Below are 15864 nucleotides of genomic sequence, written 5' to 3'. Positions count from 1 at the left end.
GCTGGGGTTAAAAGCCTGAGCCACTTCCACCAGACAAAAGTCCAAACATTTAGTATAGAAGAAAAAGTGTAACTGTTTATGTAAGTTTATACTTCCTTTGGTGTTTTATTTTGTATTCTTAAATATCTTAGCTTAGATTATTGGATATAAAAACTTTAACTAGAGTCTATATGTTAATATAGAAATAAAACAAATAGTTAAAGTATTTTCCAAATCGATATCATTAGTGCAGATGCTAAATTAATATATCGTAAAATAACATTTTAAATTATAATATAATATATTATATTTTAATATATTATATAATATATATATAAATAATATATATTTAAATATATAATTAAATAATATAATTATATTATAATATTATATATATAAAATCATAGTCCTTTCCTTGTAACAGGTGACTTACAAATTCTTCAGATGTCTAATCCAGGGTCATATGGCTTCTTAGTGCAATGGGATATCCTAGTAAAGAAGCAAAGCTTTTGCAACAGAAAGATGGACTGACACATAGCAGTCAGTGTAGCAAAACAAAACACTTCATTAATCTTTATAAATTCCTTGTTAGTTTATGTCAATAAGATACAGTTAGGAAAGCAATTTTTGATTAAGAGGGAAGATCAAGTATATTTTCTATACCTCACAAGTGTAAAACAGAAGCAAAACAGAATGTGTGTGTTAGCATGTATCTGTTCGTCTGTCTCTCTGTCTGTCCTTCTATAATCTGCCTATACATCCATCTATCTATCTGTCATCATCTACATATGTATATGCTCATTCACATATACAACATTCTATATTATTTTATACTATACATATGGTGTAAGATAAATCTATACAATATTAGTACTATTACCATCTAAAAGACTACATGCTTTAAGAAGGTAATACAGCTAAGGGGACATCTCTTTCAAAATCAGTTAAGTTAAATCACTGACTACAGACATGTTGTATTCCCTACCTGCATCTTTACAATTAATTTAGTTCAGAAGAGAGTCTTCTAATAATTACTAAGAGCCTGCTCTGACAATGTCTGGGAGATTTTCAGGTCTGACAGGGACGTGTATTCACTAGCAATCTCTCTCCTTAGTATATGTTGTCAAGAACTGCTGTCAGATAACACTGGTAGCTGTAATTAAGATGTCAGTATATATCTGTATCTCAGGTGTATTCCAACCTCTCAACATGTATGATGTGCCATATTTAGTTTTAATGTTCTGTGTTTTTATTTGAAATTGGTATTGCAGAATTTTATCTCCTAAAGCTTAACAAGATTTTAATAGCTTTATATTTTCTTCAATTCATGATGATGACTATCATCAGGAGCCTAAGAAGTCTCTGCCATTATTCTGGTGCTAACAGCTGTGAAATTTAATCCTAGGTTTTCAAAGAAGTGTCCACATTCAGGAGAGAAAAATCTATTCTCCTGATCCTGTCTATCTTTGTATTTCCAATCTGGCAAGCCATTAAAGTATACTTCAATTATGTTTGTATGCTCCCTAAAGAAGCGTATGTGTGAAGCAACAACTCCATATTTTGCTAAAAGTAGAATCATTCTCTGTGGACAGTTTGTAGAAGTATTTACTCACATTATAATAAATGACGTTCCTTTGAATGCAGTGATTGCATTTGAAAATATGTTTCATTGAATATTCATTTACTATGTAAGATTAATGTTATGCTACCTTCCGGTTACAGAAAATGTTGGAAGCAAGGTGCTTTTGTGGAGCATTAAGTAAATCACACATATCATCACTTGAAAAATATGCCCAACCTCATTAAAAAGCTAAGGACCATTTTGTATATCATAGGGGAACTATTTTAACAACATAATGCTAGATCATCAAGCAGGATGTCAAACAACATAAACAATGCGCTGCAAACGTGCTTGAAATTGAATCAGAAAGGAAACATGGTACTACATTCTTGCAATACCAGCACTGGTAAAACTAAGGCAGGAGATTAAGCCTTCAAGGCCATTCTGAGCTACACAGAGATACCCCTTCTTAAAAACAAAAGTAACAAGGCATGGTGGCACATGACCTTAATCCCAGTGTTGTGGAGCCAGAGGCAGGCAAATCTCTGAATTTGAGGTCAGTCTGGTCTACAAAGTAAGTTGCAGGACAACCAGAGCTACACAGAGAAACCCTGTCTTAAAAAAAAAAAAAAAAAAAACCAAAAAACAAACAAACAAAAAAAACCCACAAACAAGTAGAAAATCGAGGGCAACAACAAAATCAAGATCAATATTGAGAGGATTGCAAGGGAGCATGGGGCATATTGGAGAAAGAATTAAGGTAGACCAATCCCTAGAAAGATGACAGATGGATAGATGGATGGATAGATGATAGATAGATAGATAGATAGATAGATAGATAGATAGATAGATAGATAGATAGACAGACAGACCATGGTAATAAAATCTGTTATATTTCGCTTCTAGACATAAATGGGATGTTTAATTATCAAGAATGAATGAATTCAAGTTGACTTGTCTTTGATTTTGAATTTCTTAGACAACAGAATTGTGAGAAATAAATTTCTTATTTATAAATTTATTTATATTATAAATTACCAAACTACTATTTTATTATGATTATTTAAATAGTCTAATTACTAAAGAAAAATATTTTTATCAGTAATAAACTATCTACCAAAAGTTTATAATATTTCATTCTAATTTTCTCATTGAAACATAACATATCTCAAAATTATTTCAGGGTAAATATGTTTTCTGACAGATGAATCAACATGAACCTAAAGGATTATAATTTATCACAAAACAGTTAATTTACTACTTATTGAATTACCTCCATCAGTCAAAAAATATTTTTTATTTGATACTTATCTTCTTATAAACTCAAGGTCAATGACTAAGAAATGAGTAACATAGTTTGTTATTATCCTTGAAAAATGTGGACCCAATTACTTGAAAGTACTACCTGAAAAAAAAAGACATTAAAATGTCACTAGCAGCAGTATCTGGGCACATGATTTAAACATGAACTAATTCAGCATAATTGCCTTCTGCAGTAAGGAAGAGGTGTACTGGTGTTGCCATAAGAAGTAAAATAGCCAAATGCCATCATATGACTCAGAAAGAAGTAAAATAAATACTAAATTGATCTTACGGTGCCGATTACATAAATTACCTGCTAACTAAAGGAGGTCCATTTTTAAGTGGACAATTTAAATATTTGATATGGTTTTATTTAAAAAAGAATATAGAAAAATTTATTATTCAATGTAGGGAAGACCTAGATAACAAAGACTCTATAAGAAACATACATGGGTCTTCATAGGAATGAGAAAAAGACAATATCTACTGAGTAAATTGAGAGTGTGGGCATCATGGGAAAGGGTAGAAGAGGAGGGGAAGGAAGGGAGGGAGGGGAGTGAAGAAAAGTGTACAGTGCAATAAAAACAATAAAATAGATTTCTAAAAAGATCAAAGCAAAAAGTGAAGATAAGATAAATACTGCTTAAAGAAAATGTTAGCATTAGTTTAAACATCATTAAAGAATAGTCTAGATTAGCATACTAAAAAGAAAATATGTTATTATTGATTTTTTGTATCTAATAAATATTTATAAAAAGCAAATCACTCCTATGTAGAGGATCTAACAAAATACACTAGTTATCCATATGTCTTATAAATTGAAGTAAACGGATTATCCTCCCACCAAGAAACCAAAAGATAATCAGTATACTATTTATTCAATTATTTATAATAGGATATGGAAAATTTATATCTGTCTAAGGACACTTGGAAAGGGTTATGATGGCTATCAGTATTTACATAAGTGACTTAGAGTCATATGTATGCCAGAAACACTGAGAGCTACCAGAGAGACAGTCGCACAGCAGTTGGAAGAATGAACGATTTGGGTAAAGGGAAAAGTCAAATGGAGACCAAGTGTCGGCATTGTCACTGTATATTTAATAATAGTCTATTATCTGCTTACAGTGTATTGAGTTACCAGTCCTCCCACACAAACTCACTAAGGAAATAAGAAAATAATAAAAAGAAGAAATTGTTTATAGGAGTGTCCACAAATGCAGACCATTTGCGTGGGAGGATGTGTTTATTAGCGCAAATGCTTACAGATGCCATTAATGACTTTATTGGGAGATAGCTCATTATAAAGGGCAATAAAAATATGACTGAGATGGGTTTAAGAAATAGAGTAGGGCAAGGAGGGAAGGAGTGATTAAGTCAGGAAAAATTCTTTCACAGTGTTGTTCTGGCAGGGAAGGAAGGATAATAGAGAAAGAGAGATAATTGGGGGCATAAGAGGGACGTTTTAAGGTTGAATAAATTTTAGCATATGTTATACCAAAAGAGTAATGTTTTAAAGGACAAAGAGATAATAAGGAATGCTCGAGGTAAACACACCAGGGCAATAGATTAAAGGCAGAGTCACATTATGAACATCATTGTATAAAACAGCCATCAAGCCTGAATGGGTTATTTATAGCAACAGGATAAAGGAAAAGTGCACATTGTTAAAGGTACTGATGGGGGAGTTGATATGCAGAACAAATTGGGGTTGCCAATAAAATGCTAAAGGTTATCAACTGTGGCTGAGGATTGGTGAGAAGATGATGATTTATGGCCAGGGAGAATGACAGAGTGTGTGCATCAGAAAAATGAAATACAATATTAAGGGACATTCTCAACCTCTGTTACAGGCATTTAATGTAAATTTATTAGCAGTCATGAGCATCTGTTGTTTTTGTTTATTATCTAGCCACAAGAGTAATTGTGGGTGAGAAACTGAATTTAATAGAAGCCATAGTTTTAACATCCACCCTTTAAAAAGGCAAGTGAAATAGGGAAAAAAAAATAAAGCAAACAAAGCAAAAGGTATTGAGAAAGAATTCAATCCATGGTGTGTAACAATGACCTGACATTAAAGCGAGCATCTAAAAAATGAAGAGGGGCAGTAAAAGAGTGGTCGAATTTGGTGAGATGCCAGTGTTGGGGGAGAGTTATTGGAATTTTTAAGCACTCCAAATATTTCTGTCTTGATGCAGAAAACATTAAGGCGGGACTGATTTGACAAAATACAGATTATAGAGATAGGAATACACAAAAGCTCGATTTATCGTGTACTATTTTGGGCATTCCAATTTGCTTCACTAATTGACAGTTATACTAAGAAACAGATCCATTATTGAAATAGTGTGCTATTTCATTTAGTACTCCTGAGAATTTTTAGTTTCCTTCTTATCACAATAAACCATTAATCATTGCATCGTCAAGGAACATCATTCTACCTCTTGCTCACTTGCTGTTTTTTTTTTTTTTTTTTAACTGTCTTCATACAAACAAAGAAGAATCGGGGCTTGTCTGAATTCACCCCAGTTTTTTTCTTTCAATTGATAAATGTCTCCTAAGAATATAGTACATTGCATATGGGTAATTTTTTTCAGATATAAAGATTTTAGTAAGATTTTTTTAAACAATTTTTCCTATTTTACATAGCTATCTCACTCCCTCCCCTCCTCCCACTACCTCCACCTTTCCCCCACCCCCAATACCCCACCCACTGCTCAGAACAGGTAAGGCTTCCCATGCAGAGTCAACAAAGTCTGAAGCTTTACTTCAAGGCATGACCAAGGCCCTTCCCCTCTAGAGGCATTCTTACCAAAATAGTGCAAACCAAATCAAGAATGTCTGGTGTTCAGAAAAATAAAAACCTTTACTGACTACACACACACACACCATAACACAAGGGGGTGAAATAAAGTAAAAACTTTAAGCAATTAAATAACTGACTACTTTTTAAATAAAAAAGTGATTGAACGTTTGTTTAGAGGTTATCTGTACCCGTTTTAGTCAAATAAATAGTAATAGTATTCTAAAATATTTTGATTAACTGTATATTTTAAAAACCATAGAATGAAATTAGAAAATTGGAAGTTATGTCTATATGTAGGCCTTTATGATACTATTTTTATTTGCTTCAGTTTAGGTAAATAAAGAAGGTTTCCAATAATTCTCAAAATGGAGCTAATGACAAGACAATGATTAAACTCAGGACAAGAAATTTCTCATTAGCGGCCAGCTCCCTTTCACCCAGCTATCTCAGCATCTGAAAAATAAAGTAGGGCAGATTCTCTCTTCTGTGTTTTTGATGTTTTTCCCTTTTCTATGCTTGTTTAAGAGTGTACAAGTGTGTGCACATATATGTTCACGCATTTCTTTTCACCTGGAACAGAAATATAGTTTCTTGCTCATTGATTCACTAATTATTATGCTGCCTCACAGAGAAGTTGACCTAAATTTATGTGTCATACTGTTCAAAGTAACTTTCTCAGCAAATCCTTCTGAGGATATTTACTGGAGCAGCCTACATATAAAATATATAAAATTTAATATCACTATTTTTCTTATTAAGTGCCCTTGAAAAATTACCTTTGTCTATGGTATTCACATGTGTTTGCAGAGTTAAGCTATTCAGATTACAAGTAAAATCCTATGTAAACTGTCATAGATAATAGACATGGGTAGATATATGCTATTTAAGAGTAGTTAAGAATGGGCCTAAACCATTCTTTTATTCTTTCCATTTGCTGTATCTTTTTATTTGAGATAGAATTACATCATCCCCTTTCTATTTTTTCCTCTAGTTCTTCCCAGCTACCCTCTCTTGTCTGTATACAAACTCCCAAGAAATCCCAAAGTTCAGAAAAATCAACTTGAAAACATCACCCAATACTTGTGCATTGTAGCCTCCTTGTATAAAATTCAATGAATTATTTTAAATTTTCTATTCAACATGAATTTGTTACAGTGACAGTAATTAAGTATAAGCATAAATTACCTCTATGGTTCATAACTATATGTAATGTTTTTATTGTAAAAATTATAAATTCCTCAATATGAATATTCTGAGAACCAATGAGTGGAGTAAAATTAGAAAAATATCACGCAAATATTTAATGCATATGAGGATCACTCAGTGCATTTGATTCTATGGAAACACACACGGTATGTTTGACACAGAATGTAAGTTGGCCTTACTGACATTTCATGCACAGATATCAAGAAACTTGAAATCCCTAAATAACATTTTCCACTGCCCCACAGATGGTGGGTCCTTCTCTCTGTGAAGACAGACATCACTAAACAAACTAAGGAGGGGACCCTGATGTTACTGTCCCTCAATGTAGTACCCTGAGAACAGCACAATCTTTCAGCACTGAATATAAAAAGGGATATTTTCCCAAAGGAAAATATGTTTTCAGTGTAGTCAAAGAAGAGAGAGATGCAAGGTTAATTATATTTTCAACAAACTGCTTTGTTTTGTTAGGAAAAGTTTCTCTCTATTCTCAGAATGGTTTTTCTAGCTTCTTTGAACATGTCGGCTCATGTAAGTCATTTACATTCTCCTGGATCCACTAAAGAACAATTTCAGGAAGAAAATTAATTTATAGAAAGAGTAAACACCAAAAGAAGGATCACTCAATACATTTCTCAACAAGTAGGAAATGTTTTATTTCTTCTGGGGACCGTTCACTTTTTTTTAAATACATTTCCAATATGTATAGCATTGCATGCATCCTGTACAAGTTTTTTGCAATCCAGTTTTTCTTTTTTTTCTTTTCTTTTCTTGTTTTTTTTTTTTTTGATTTATTTTTTATTTTTTTTTTGATTTTTCGAGACAGGGTTTTTCCGTAGCTTTTTTTGGTTCCTGTCCTGGAACTAGCTCTTGTAGATCAGGCTGGCCTCGAACTCACAGAGATACGCCTGCCTCTGCCTCCCGAGTGCTGGGATTAAAGGCCTGCGCCACCACCGCCCGGCTACAATCCAGTTTTTCAAACTCTATGTGCTATTTCTAAGTAAGATAGTTCTTACTAATTCATGGAGAAGCAAATGGTTTATCTCTAAATGGGCATGTAGTAAATATGTTAAAGTTTATATGCTGCACCTTCAACTACACCACCTGGCACTGAAGCTGACAAATGAGCCACACATTAAAACATAACTCTTAATAACCATTATTTGTGATTGAACCAAAGATAGAAAAGAAAAAGAACAAATAAATCAAAACAGGGATTAGGCAGGGTTTTGTTTTCAGAATTTAGTTAACATTCCATATGAAAGGAAAATTTTCAAACCTTTTATAAATCTCTATAAATTTATTCACAAGTAACAAATTCACTAGAGACCTGGAGACTGTGAAAGAGTGTAGATAAAAAATTTATAGACGATTACCTCCTCCAAATGTATGTACGTAGGAATGGGTAGCATCAACTACATCATTGTATGTAACAGCCAATGGGGCAATAGCTCATCACAAACAAAAATTAACTGAACAACAAAAGTAATGCAGTGTTCCCATGTTTAGCCACTTGCCACAACACTAACCTTAGTTAGACCTTAATCTAACCTTGTGGTTCGTTGACACTTGTTCTAGAGGATGAGCAAATATTTAATTTATTTTCACCATGATGCAATATTTTTTTCACCTATGAAAGGCAAAGATTAGTTTGCATAACATCAAAAATACCTTTTGGTTTTTACTAAACTCAGAAGAGCATCCTATTTCTAACCTGATTTTATCAGATATTAAGCTGGAAGTTCTCTGTTCCTCTTTCATTTTTGCCTCCTGTCGAATACTGTCATTTTACCAGAGCCAGAAGACAGTTCTTTTTTTCTTTCTCAGAACGTTCTATTTTTAAGTGTCTCTTTCTCTCTGTCCCCAGTGTAACTGCAGAATGAATTTTCCTTTAGTTCTCAATTAAGTACGTTTTGAAATACACAGTTAGAAAACTTTTCCATCTGTAATGAAATTCTCAAGGAATAAAAATTGCATTTTTTACTTTTAGTTTTCTTCTTTGTTGAGGTACTTTCTGGATCTGTGGAAGAACACAGACAAAGGAGGCAGTCCTTGAAGGAAAACAATTGACAAATAGTTCCTCTAAGCAGCGGACAAAGACCCTGTTGTGCCACTGTGCAGCAGTTGGAAAGTTTAATGAAAAAGAGAAGTAAAGAGCCAAATAATTGACTTCTTAAGGAACTAATCCCTTGAAAATTATGAGAAATCTTACTGTCATATGTGCCAAACATAATAGGACAGCATTATTAACCTATTAAAGACTAAGCTCAGCCTCTTAATAAGCAGTGTTTAAAGGTTCAGGCTCTCAGCCATAGATGAAATGTTTGCCAAATACTACATGCGCAATTCAAAATGGGATTAAAAATAATGGAAACGAGGCAGATTAAAGAAATAACTATGCATGCATTCATAAATTCTCAAGAAGCAAATGTCCCTGAAATCTGCAAATATGTTTTTCCATATATCATTACCATTTTATATATAATTAAAATATTACAAATGCAAATTTGGTGGTGACAAAAATAAATTGAATTTATATATTTCAAGTCAAAAATAATTTTTACTATAATGAGCTAAAGAAAAAAACTTCAGTGTTTTTGGTTTTCAAATTAAGATAATAAATTACACAACATGACTGAACAGGATAATGAAGCAAGCATTGTAGATGTTGCTAAAGGAATGACAGAATTGGGCAAAACATAGTTAGATTAAATTTAGTTCTCCTTCATAGCAAACATTTGATTTTCTGAACTTCATTTAACCACATTTTTAGTTATAAATTGATACTAACTATGTTCATTTCTAATTTACAAGAATTCATGGAGTGCACAGAAGGTCTTGAGTGTGAAAAAGTTTGTAAGTGGTGAATGTCATAAGGTTGTTCATAAACCAATTCTGGAAGGCCAGAGAGGAAGACACACACATACTGAGAATATTCCCACTTGCATGTATTGATAACCTTGATGATTTTCAGATGAACTATTTCCCTTGGTTAGTTTAGATTTCTTTTAGAAAACAAAATAGTTGAGATTTTTTTATCTCAATGCCCTGTTTAACTATAACTCATCTGAACTTTAAAATTGTAGCAAAATTTGCAATTACCTATTGATTGTAATATGACTGATTGTTGTTTTCAAACATTTATTACTGACTTTACTTCCAAATAATTAATGAACAGTACACTGTACTATCACCAATGCTGTGTTCAATGTGAATGAAAGCAGACAATAAACACTGCTATGGTCATATGCTACACATCACAATTGTTCTTTTGCTTTTGTATTAGTTTCTAAAGGTTACTGTAATGATTTCCTTTTCCTAAACCTTCAGAAATAGATGGGCGATGGTGGCACATGCCTATCTGAGGCAGAGGAAGGTGTATCTCTGTGAGTTTGAGTCCAGCCTGGTTTATAACAACTAGTTCTAGTACAGGCATCAAAGCTACAGAGAAATTCTGTCTCAAAAAAAAAAAAAAAAAAAGGAAAACAGAAAAAAAGAAAAACCCATTAGAACCCATTAGAAATAAGCTATTGATGGAATGAAATATATCACCATACCTTGTACATATTGAGAACTGCTGATAAGCATGTCAACAGTTTCCTTGCAAACTTGTAGAATCACAAATGATATAAAAAGACATGTGGGAACAACAGCACATTCCTTACAATGGTCCCTGAATTTGGAAATGTCTCCCTAGTAATAAATGTCCTTGTGAATGGCCTTTGATAAAACAAACAAAAAAAAACTTGGCTAATGTGCACACTATAATATTATTAATGATTGGTTTATTTAGAAATCATTAATTGAAATTAGCACGACAAAAGTTAGAATTATAAAATATTTTCTATTAATATATTCAGAATGATAAGTTTCAAATACATATATCATTAAACATTACTCTAAAAATTTACTTATATTGGAATATGCTGTAACATTTCCTATCTAGTAATGCCAGACAGAAGAAATTCATTATAGCCAAGATATATGCATTCTTAATTTTTATTAATACTGCTTCAAAAACAACTGGTTTCAGATTTGGATGATGATTTTATGTGTCAACACTAAGACAAAAGAGAAGTCTAAGTAAGTTACCAGGTGTTAACACCAACTTTATTGTTTTTGTATAGACATGTCAATAATCTGTTGGACAGTGGAGAAACAACTAAAGTTATTAATAAATATATGAAGATTTAAAGGTAACAGCAATGACAACAACTCCCTAGAAATCACATAGGGAAAGTTAGGCATCCTATGAAACTCCCCATGATGGAGGAGAATGCTTTGGTTTTAGACTGTTTGACTTTAGGCAGACCACTCTTCAGTTTGTCCCTCCTTTGTTTCATGGCAACCAAAGAGGAGACAGTTTTTAGCAAAGGCCTGAATACTGATATGGTTTAAGTTTGAAAGAACTGTCTGACACTGCATAATCAAGAGGTTTACACGAAGTCAATTTGTTCTGCAGAAACTGAAAAACTAAGGGCATGGTATCACATCTGAGAAAAGCACTGCTTTAAAATTTCAACCAAGTGTAACTCCACAGTGATTCCATTAAACATTTGGTTCATCAGTAAGAACAGGGTGTGCAAATGGCTGAGAAAAGCTTCTGGTATCCAAGGCTGCTTTGAAACAAGGAATGAAATCATTCTAGGAGTTACTGTTAGAACAAATAGTGTAGAGGAAATGAACTTTCAGAAACTTAATAATACTAACACATGAAAACTACTGCTAGAAATTTCTGTCGAGTATTCTAATAGTAATGAAAAAATTATTGTAGTAACTAACATATCGTAATTGCTAAGTTGTAGTGATATTGATCATGTTCCACATTGCAATTCAAAAGCTATATCTTATATTAATTGACTGAAATTTTCCTTGTCAGGCTTGGCGTGATAGCATTGAGGACTGTCAGGACAATAATTGTATTTGAGTCCTGAATTTCTGCCAGTGGTGAATGCAATCTCATTAGCATATTCATAAGTCACAGTCCTGCATTCAGTGCCAGGATGCTGCAAAATGTTTTGTGGATTTTTGTTGCAGCAATAGATGGAAATAGTAAATTAGCTTTAAGAAAATCCCATTATATAACATAAAACATAACATTTTGTATTTTAGAATAACTGCAAATTTTTTTTTTAGCAATTATTGTACACATAGCAGGAATTTCAAGTTGGGGAAATAAAACAAAGCTTTTCCATAATGAAGTACAATTTACTTATTGGAAATAGATGTTAATATAGTTCCTTTGGTAAATTAACATTTTTCATAAATAACACATCTTATGGAAGGAAAAATATAAAACTGAGAAGTTAAATTTTCTTTACTAGTGTATAATTCCTAAATATTTTAATTATAAAGTATCTTATTTCCAGTATGTAATAGATACAAAATAATTCTTAAAAAGCAAAACTGCTCCTTTCCTCTGGCGGCGGCCATCAGATGAGCCAAGGAGCTGTGGCGGAAGAAGCAGTTGGACATGATGAGCGTTCTGCTGAGGGTCTGCTGCTGGCAGTACCGCCAGCTGTCAGGCCCGACAAAGCACCAGGGCTGGGCTACAAGGTCAAACAAGGTTACGTCATATACAGGATTTACGTCCGCCTTGGTGGCCGCAAACGCCTGGTCCCCAAGGGTGTGACCTACAGCAAGCCTGTTCATCATGGTGTGAACCAGCTAAAGTTTGCCCGAAGCCTTCAGTCTTCTGCTGAGGAGAGAGCTGGACGCCACTGTGGGGCTCTGAGAGTCCTGAATTCTTACTGGGTTGGCGAAGATTTTACAAATAAATTTTTTGAGGTTATCCTCGTCGATCCATTCCATAAAGCTATCAGAGAAAACCCTGACACCCAATGGAACACCAAACCGGTCCACAAGCACAGAGAATGCGTGAGCTGACACGTGCAGGCTGGAAGAGCCGTGGCCTTGGAAAGGTCCACCACACTATTGGTGCTCTCACTGTGAAGCCTGGAGAAGGTGCAACACTCTGCACCTCCACCGTTACCGCTAATACACGTAATGTTTGTACAATTCATACCCAATAAACAATTTAGGACCGTCAAAAAAAAAAAGCAAAACTGCTATATAATATTAAATTCCCTTAATGTGTATAAACATCTATCTCTCTATATATTATGCTTTTATTATATATATATACATATATATATAAGTTATAACTAAAAATTCTGTACAGTGTAATGAGAGGGACAAATAATTTAGCATGTTTCTAGTTAGAATGGGAAAAAAATTGTGCCTGGGAAGGTATTGTCTTTTTTTCTTTATCTTTTCTTACTTATAAAAGAGTACCTTCTTAATTTGACATATTATGCTAAGAGATGAAGACTTCAGCCAGACAAAAATGAGCAGTGTAATTTGATCTTTCTAACTTCAGGTTTGAGTCATAGGTCAGCAAGTGTACCAGCAGACAAGGGAACATTTTAAAATGAATGTCAGGAAGAGTTATGAATTGTCTGCTGGCAGAAGGCCAGGGTAGGGTGAAAGGTAGAAAACTTGGGAGCATCAAAGCACACGTTTTTCAGGGTTGGGGTACTCGTTGCTCAGAAAACTGATGCAGTAACAGTCAAGGGTTACCTTGGATAACCTTTCTTGGAAATTTTTCAAATTAATGCAAGATTTCCTTCTTAACTTGATTATTTCTTATTGCCTTTTTGTTCACTGTCTACTACGAATAAAAGCAAAATGGAAAGATTAGCAGGAAATTCTTACTTTAGTTGTCTGATGGACAATTCCTCATGTCACTTAAGTGCCCATTTTAATACCTGTGACTCAGAAATCTTGTCTTCTTTATGGTCACAAGGGTCCCATAAGAGACACCAAACAACTCAGGCTATTGCCAAGACTAATTTTGTTGTGTACAAGCTGACAGCAAGGCACCATTGCTAAGGACAGCACCTATGTAATTCATTGGAAATGAAGACACCCAGCTCATTCCTACAAAAAGCCTTACACCTATAGGCTAGCATCTTTGATCTACTAAGAAAGACAGCAAAGGAGAAAAGTAAACCCAAACCAGCCACAAATCCTTTGACCTACAATGGGGGTCCTGACTGCAAGATATGGTAGTACAATATTGGCACAAAGCTTGTGGGAATAACCAACCAATGTTTTATATCCTTTAAGTCATACCTGACACCGATTGTGTGACCAAGAGCTTTCAATTAGATAGTGTAGGGACATAGGGTAAAATCCAACACTACTGTTCTTTAGAACAAACAAACATAGCAATAAAATGAGTCCTATATGTTGTTAGAAGGGCTGCTTATTTCATTCCCAGATGCTCATCCCCGAAATAATCACACAGTAACTGTATTAATTAAAACACTGTTTGGCCCATTAGCTCTAGCTTCTTATTGGCTAACTACTACATATTAATTTAACACACCTCTATTAATCTGTATATTGCCAAGAGGATGTTGCTTACCAGGTAAAGTTCCGGCTTCTGTCTTCAGAGGGGCTATATGACTTCTCCTTAACTCCATCTTTTTTCTCTCAGCCTTCAGTTTAGTTTTTCCCATCTAGCTAAGTTCTGTCATACTATAGGTCCAAACATTTTCATTATTCATTAGTGGTAATCACAGCATACAGAGGTAATCCCACATCAGCTATACTCATAAATCAATGCCTTGTTCAACCAAGAGAAATTCCTCCTGCAGCAGATGGGGTAAAGTACAGAGACCCACAGGCAGGCATTGTGCAGAGAGTGAGAGACCCTGAAATACTCAGGCCTAAGTGGGATATCTCCATCAATTCCATTCCCTTAGGGCTCAGGGAACTCTAGGGAAGAATAAAAAGTATAACAGAGAGGAAAGAGGACATCAAGAAAACTTGTTCCTTAAATCAACAAGATCTACACAAACATGAATTCAGAGACTGAAGCAGTAAGTACAGAATCTGCAGGTTTCTGCCCCAGAGGGGTTCTAGAGCTGAAAGGAGAAGTATACATATTCCTCTCAGAGCTCATGAATGTGGAGCCATTTCACCTTAACCAAGGGTTGGAGACTTGAGGCATATTCTTGCTCCTTTAAGGTTATGACACAATATTTGACCAAGCATGTGGCTATCAGAAGGATGCTTGACCTAGGGTGTGATCATTGCATGTTCTGCCTAAAAAACAGAATACTTAGCTCAGGATATAGTTGATGTTCTGGTTTTGAAGAGGTAATAACTCTCTTTGTTCTTTGTGTCATGGTAAAACAGTCTTTTACTTTCTTCCCCCACCCTCTGGTTTGGAGTGGGTTTATATAAAACCATAAAAAATAAATGTGGATGAATTATTTTTCAGTAAGTACTGGGTTGCCTTTCCAACTCTAATCTGTATTTCTATCTTTTATTTTTATTTTTTATATCTCTGTTTTGTCTACTTAACATTTCTAATCCACATGCCTCTAATCTGGAACATACAAACCCATCAAAAATGGAACTCGACAAGATTCCTCAGTCCTATTACAGAATTAATCTCTGATCTCTCAGTCCTAATACAGAATTAATCTCTAATTGATAACCCTTCTCAAATTAATGCAGTTTTCTTCAAGAGAGTCTCATTGGGAGAAAACAATTACTGTTAAGGTTAGCGTGCATGCCTAGTAGTAGATAGCCAACAGAGAAAGAACTCGTGAGTATATTGGGAGATTTTTATTCATCAAATCGTATTAGCCTAGCATGAATCCACAGGTTCTCATACTCTGTGGAAGCCAAAAACCTTCTTTTCCAAAGCAACATACCTTTAGACTCCAATTTTGAATTCAAGATACATTTGAGATATATATGTTGGCTTAGCTTAGCAGTCCTCAGAATCAAACATATCTCTCCACTCAAAAAATTCAAAAATAACACAATAATATACATAATCCAGACGTTCTGTGAATTTTCCATCTTTACATGGCTTGTGTGGTTTTACTATATTACTTTTTAATATTTATTTTATTATCTTTACTCCTTAATCTATGACTGTCTGTACTCTGTCTCTTTAAAGATTCTACTTTTTTAACCATTTACTTACTTTTAT

General features: G+C 34.0%; 1 pseudogene; it reads left to right on the top strand.

Annotated features, from left to right (window-relative positions):
• Nucleotides 1-7370: 7370 nt before the first annotated feature.
• On the top strand, nt 7371-12849 carry LOC130885204 (60S ribosomal protein L15-like; annotated as a pseudogene).
• Nucleotides 12850-15864: the final 3015 nt, after the last annotated feature.

This window comes from Chionomys nivalis, chromosome 12, assembly GCF_950005125.1.
Source record: "Chionomys nivalis chromosome 12, mChiNiv1.1, whole genome shotgun sequence".
NCBI classification, from domain to species: domain Eukaryota; kingdom Metazoa; phylum Chordata; class Mammalia; order Rodentia; family Cricetidae; genus Chionomys; species Chionomys nivalis.
This window is presented reverse-complemented; position numbering and strand designations above follow the sequence as displayed.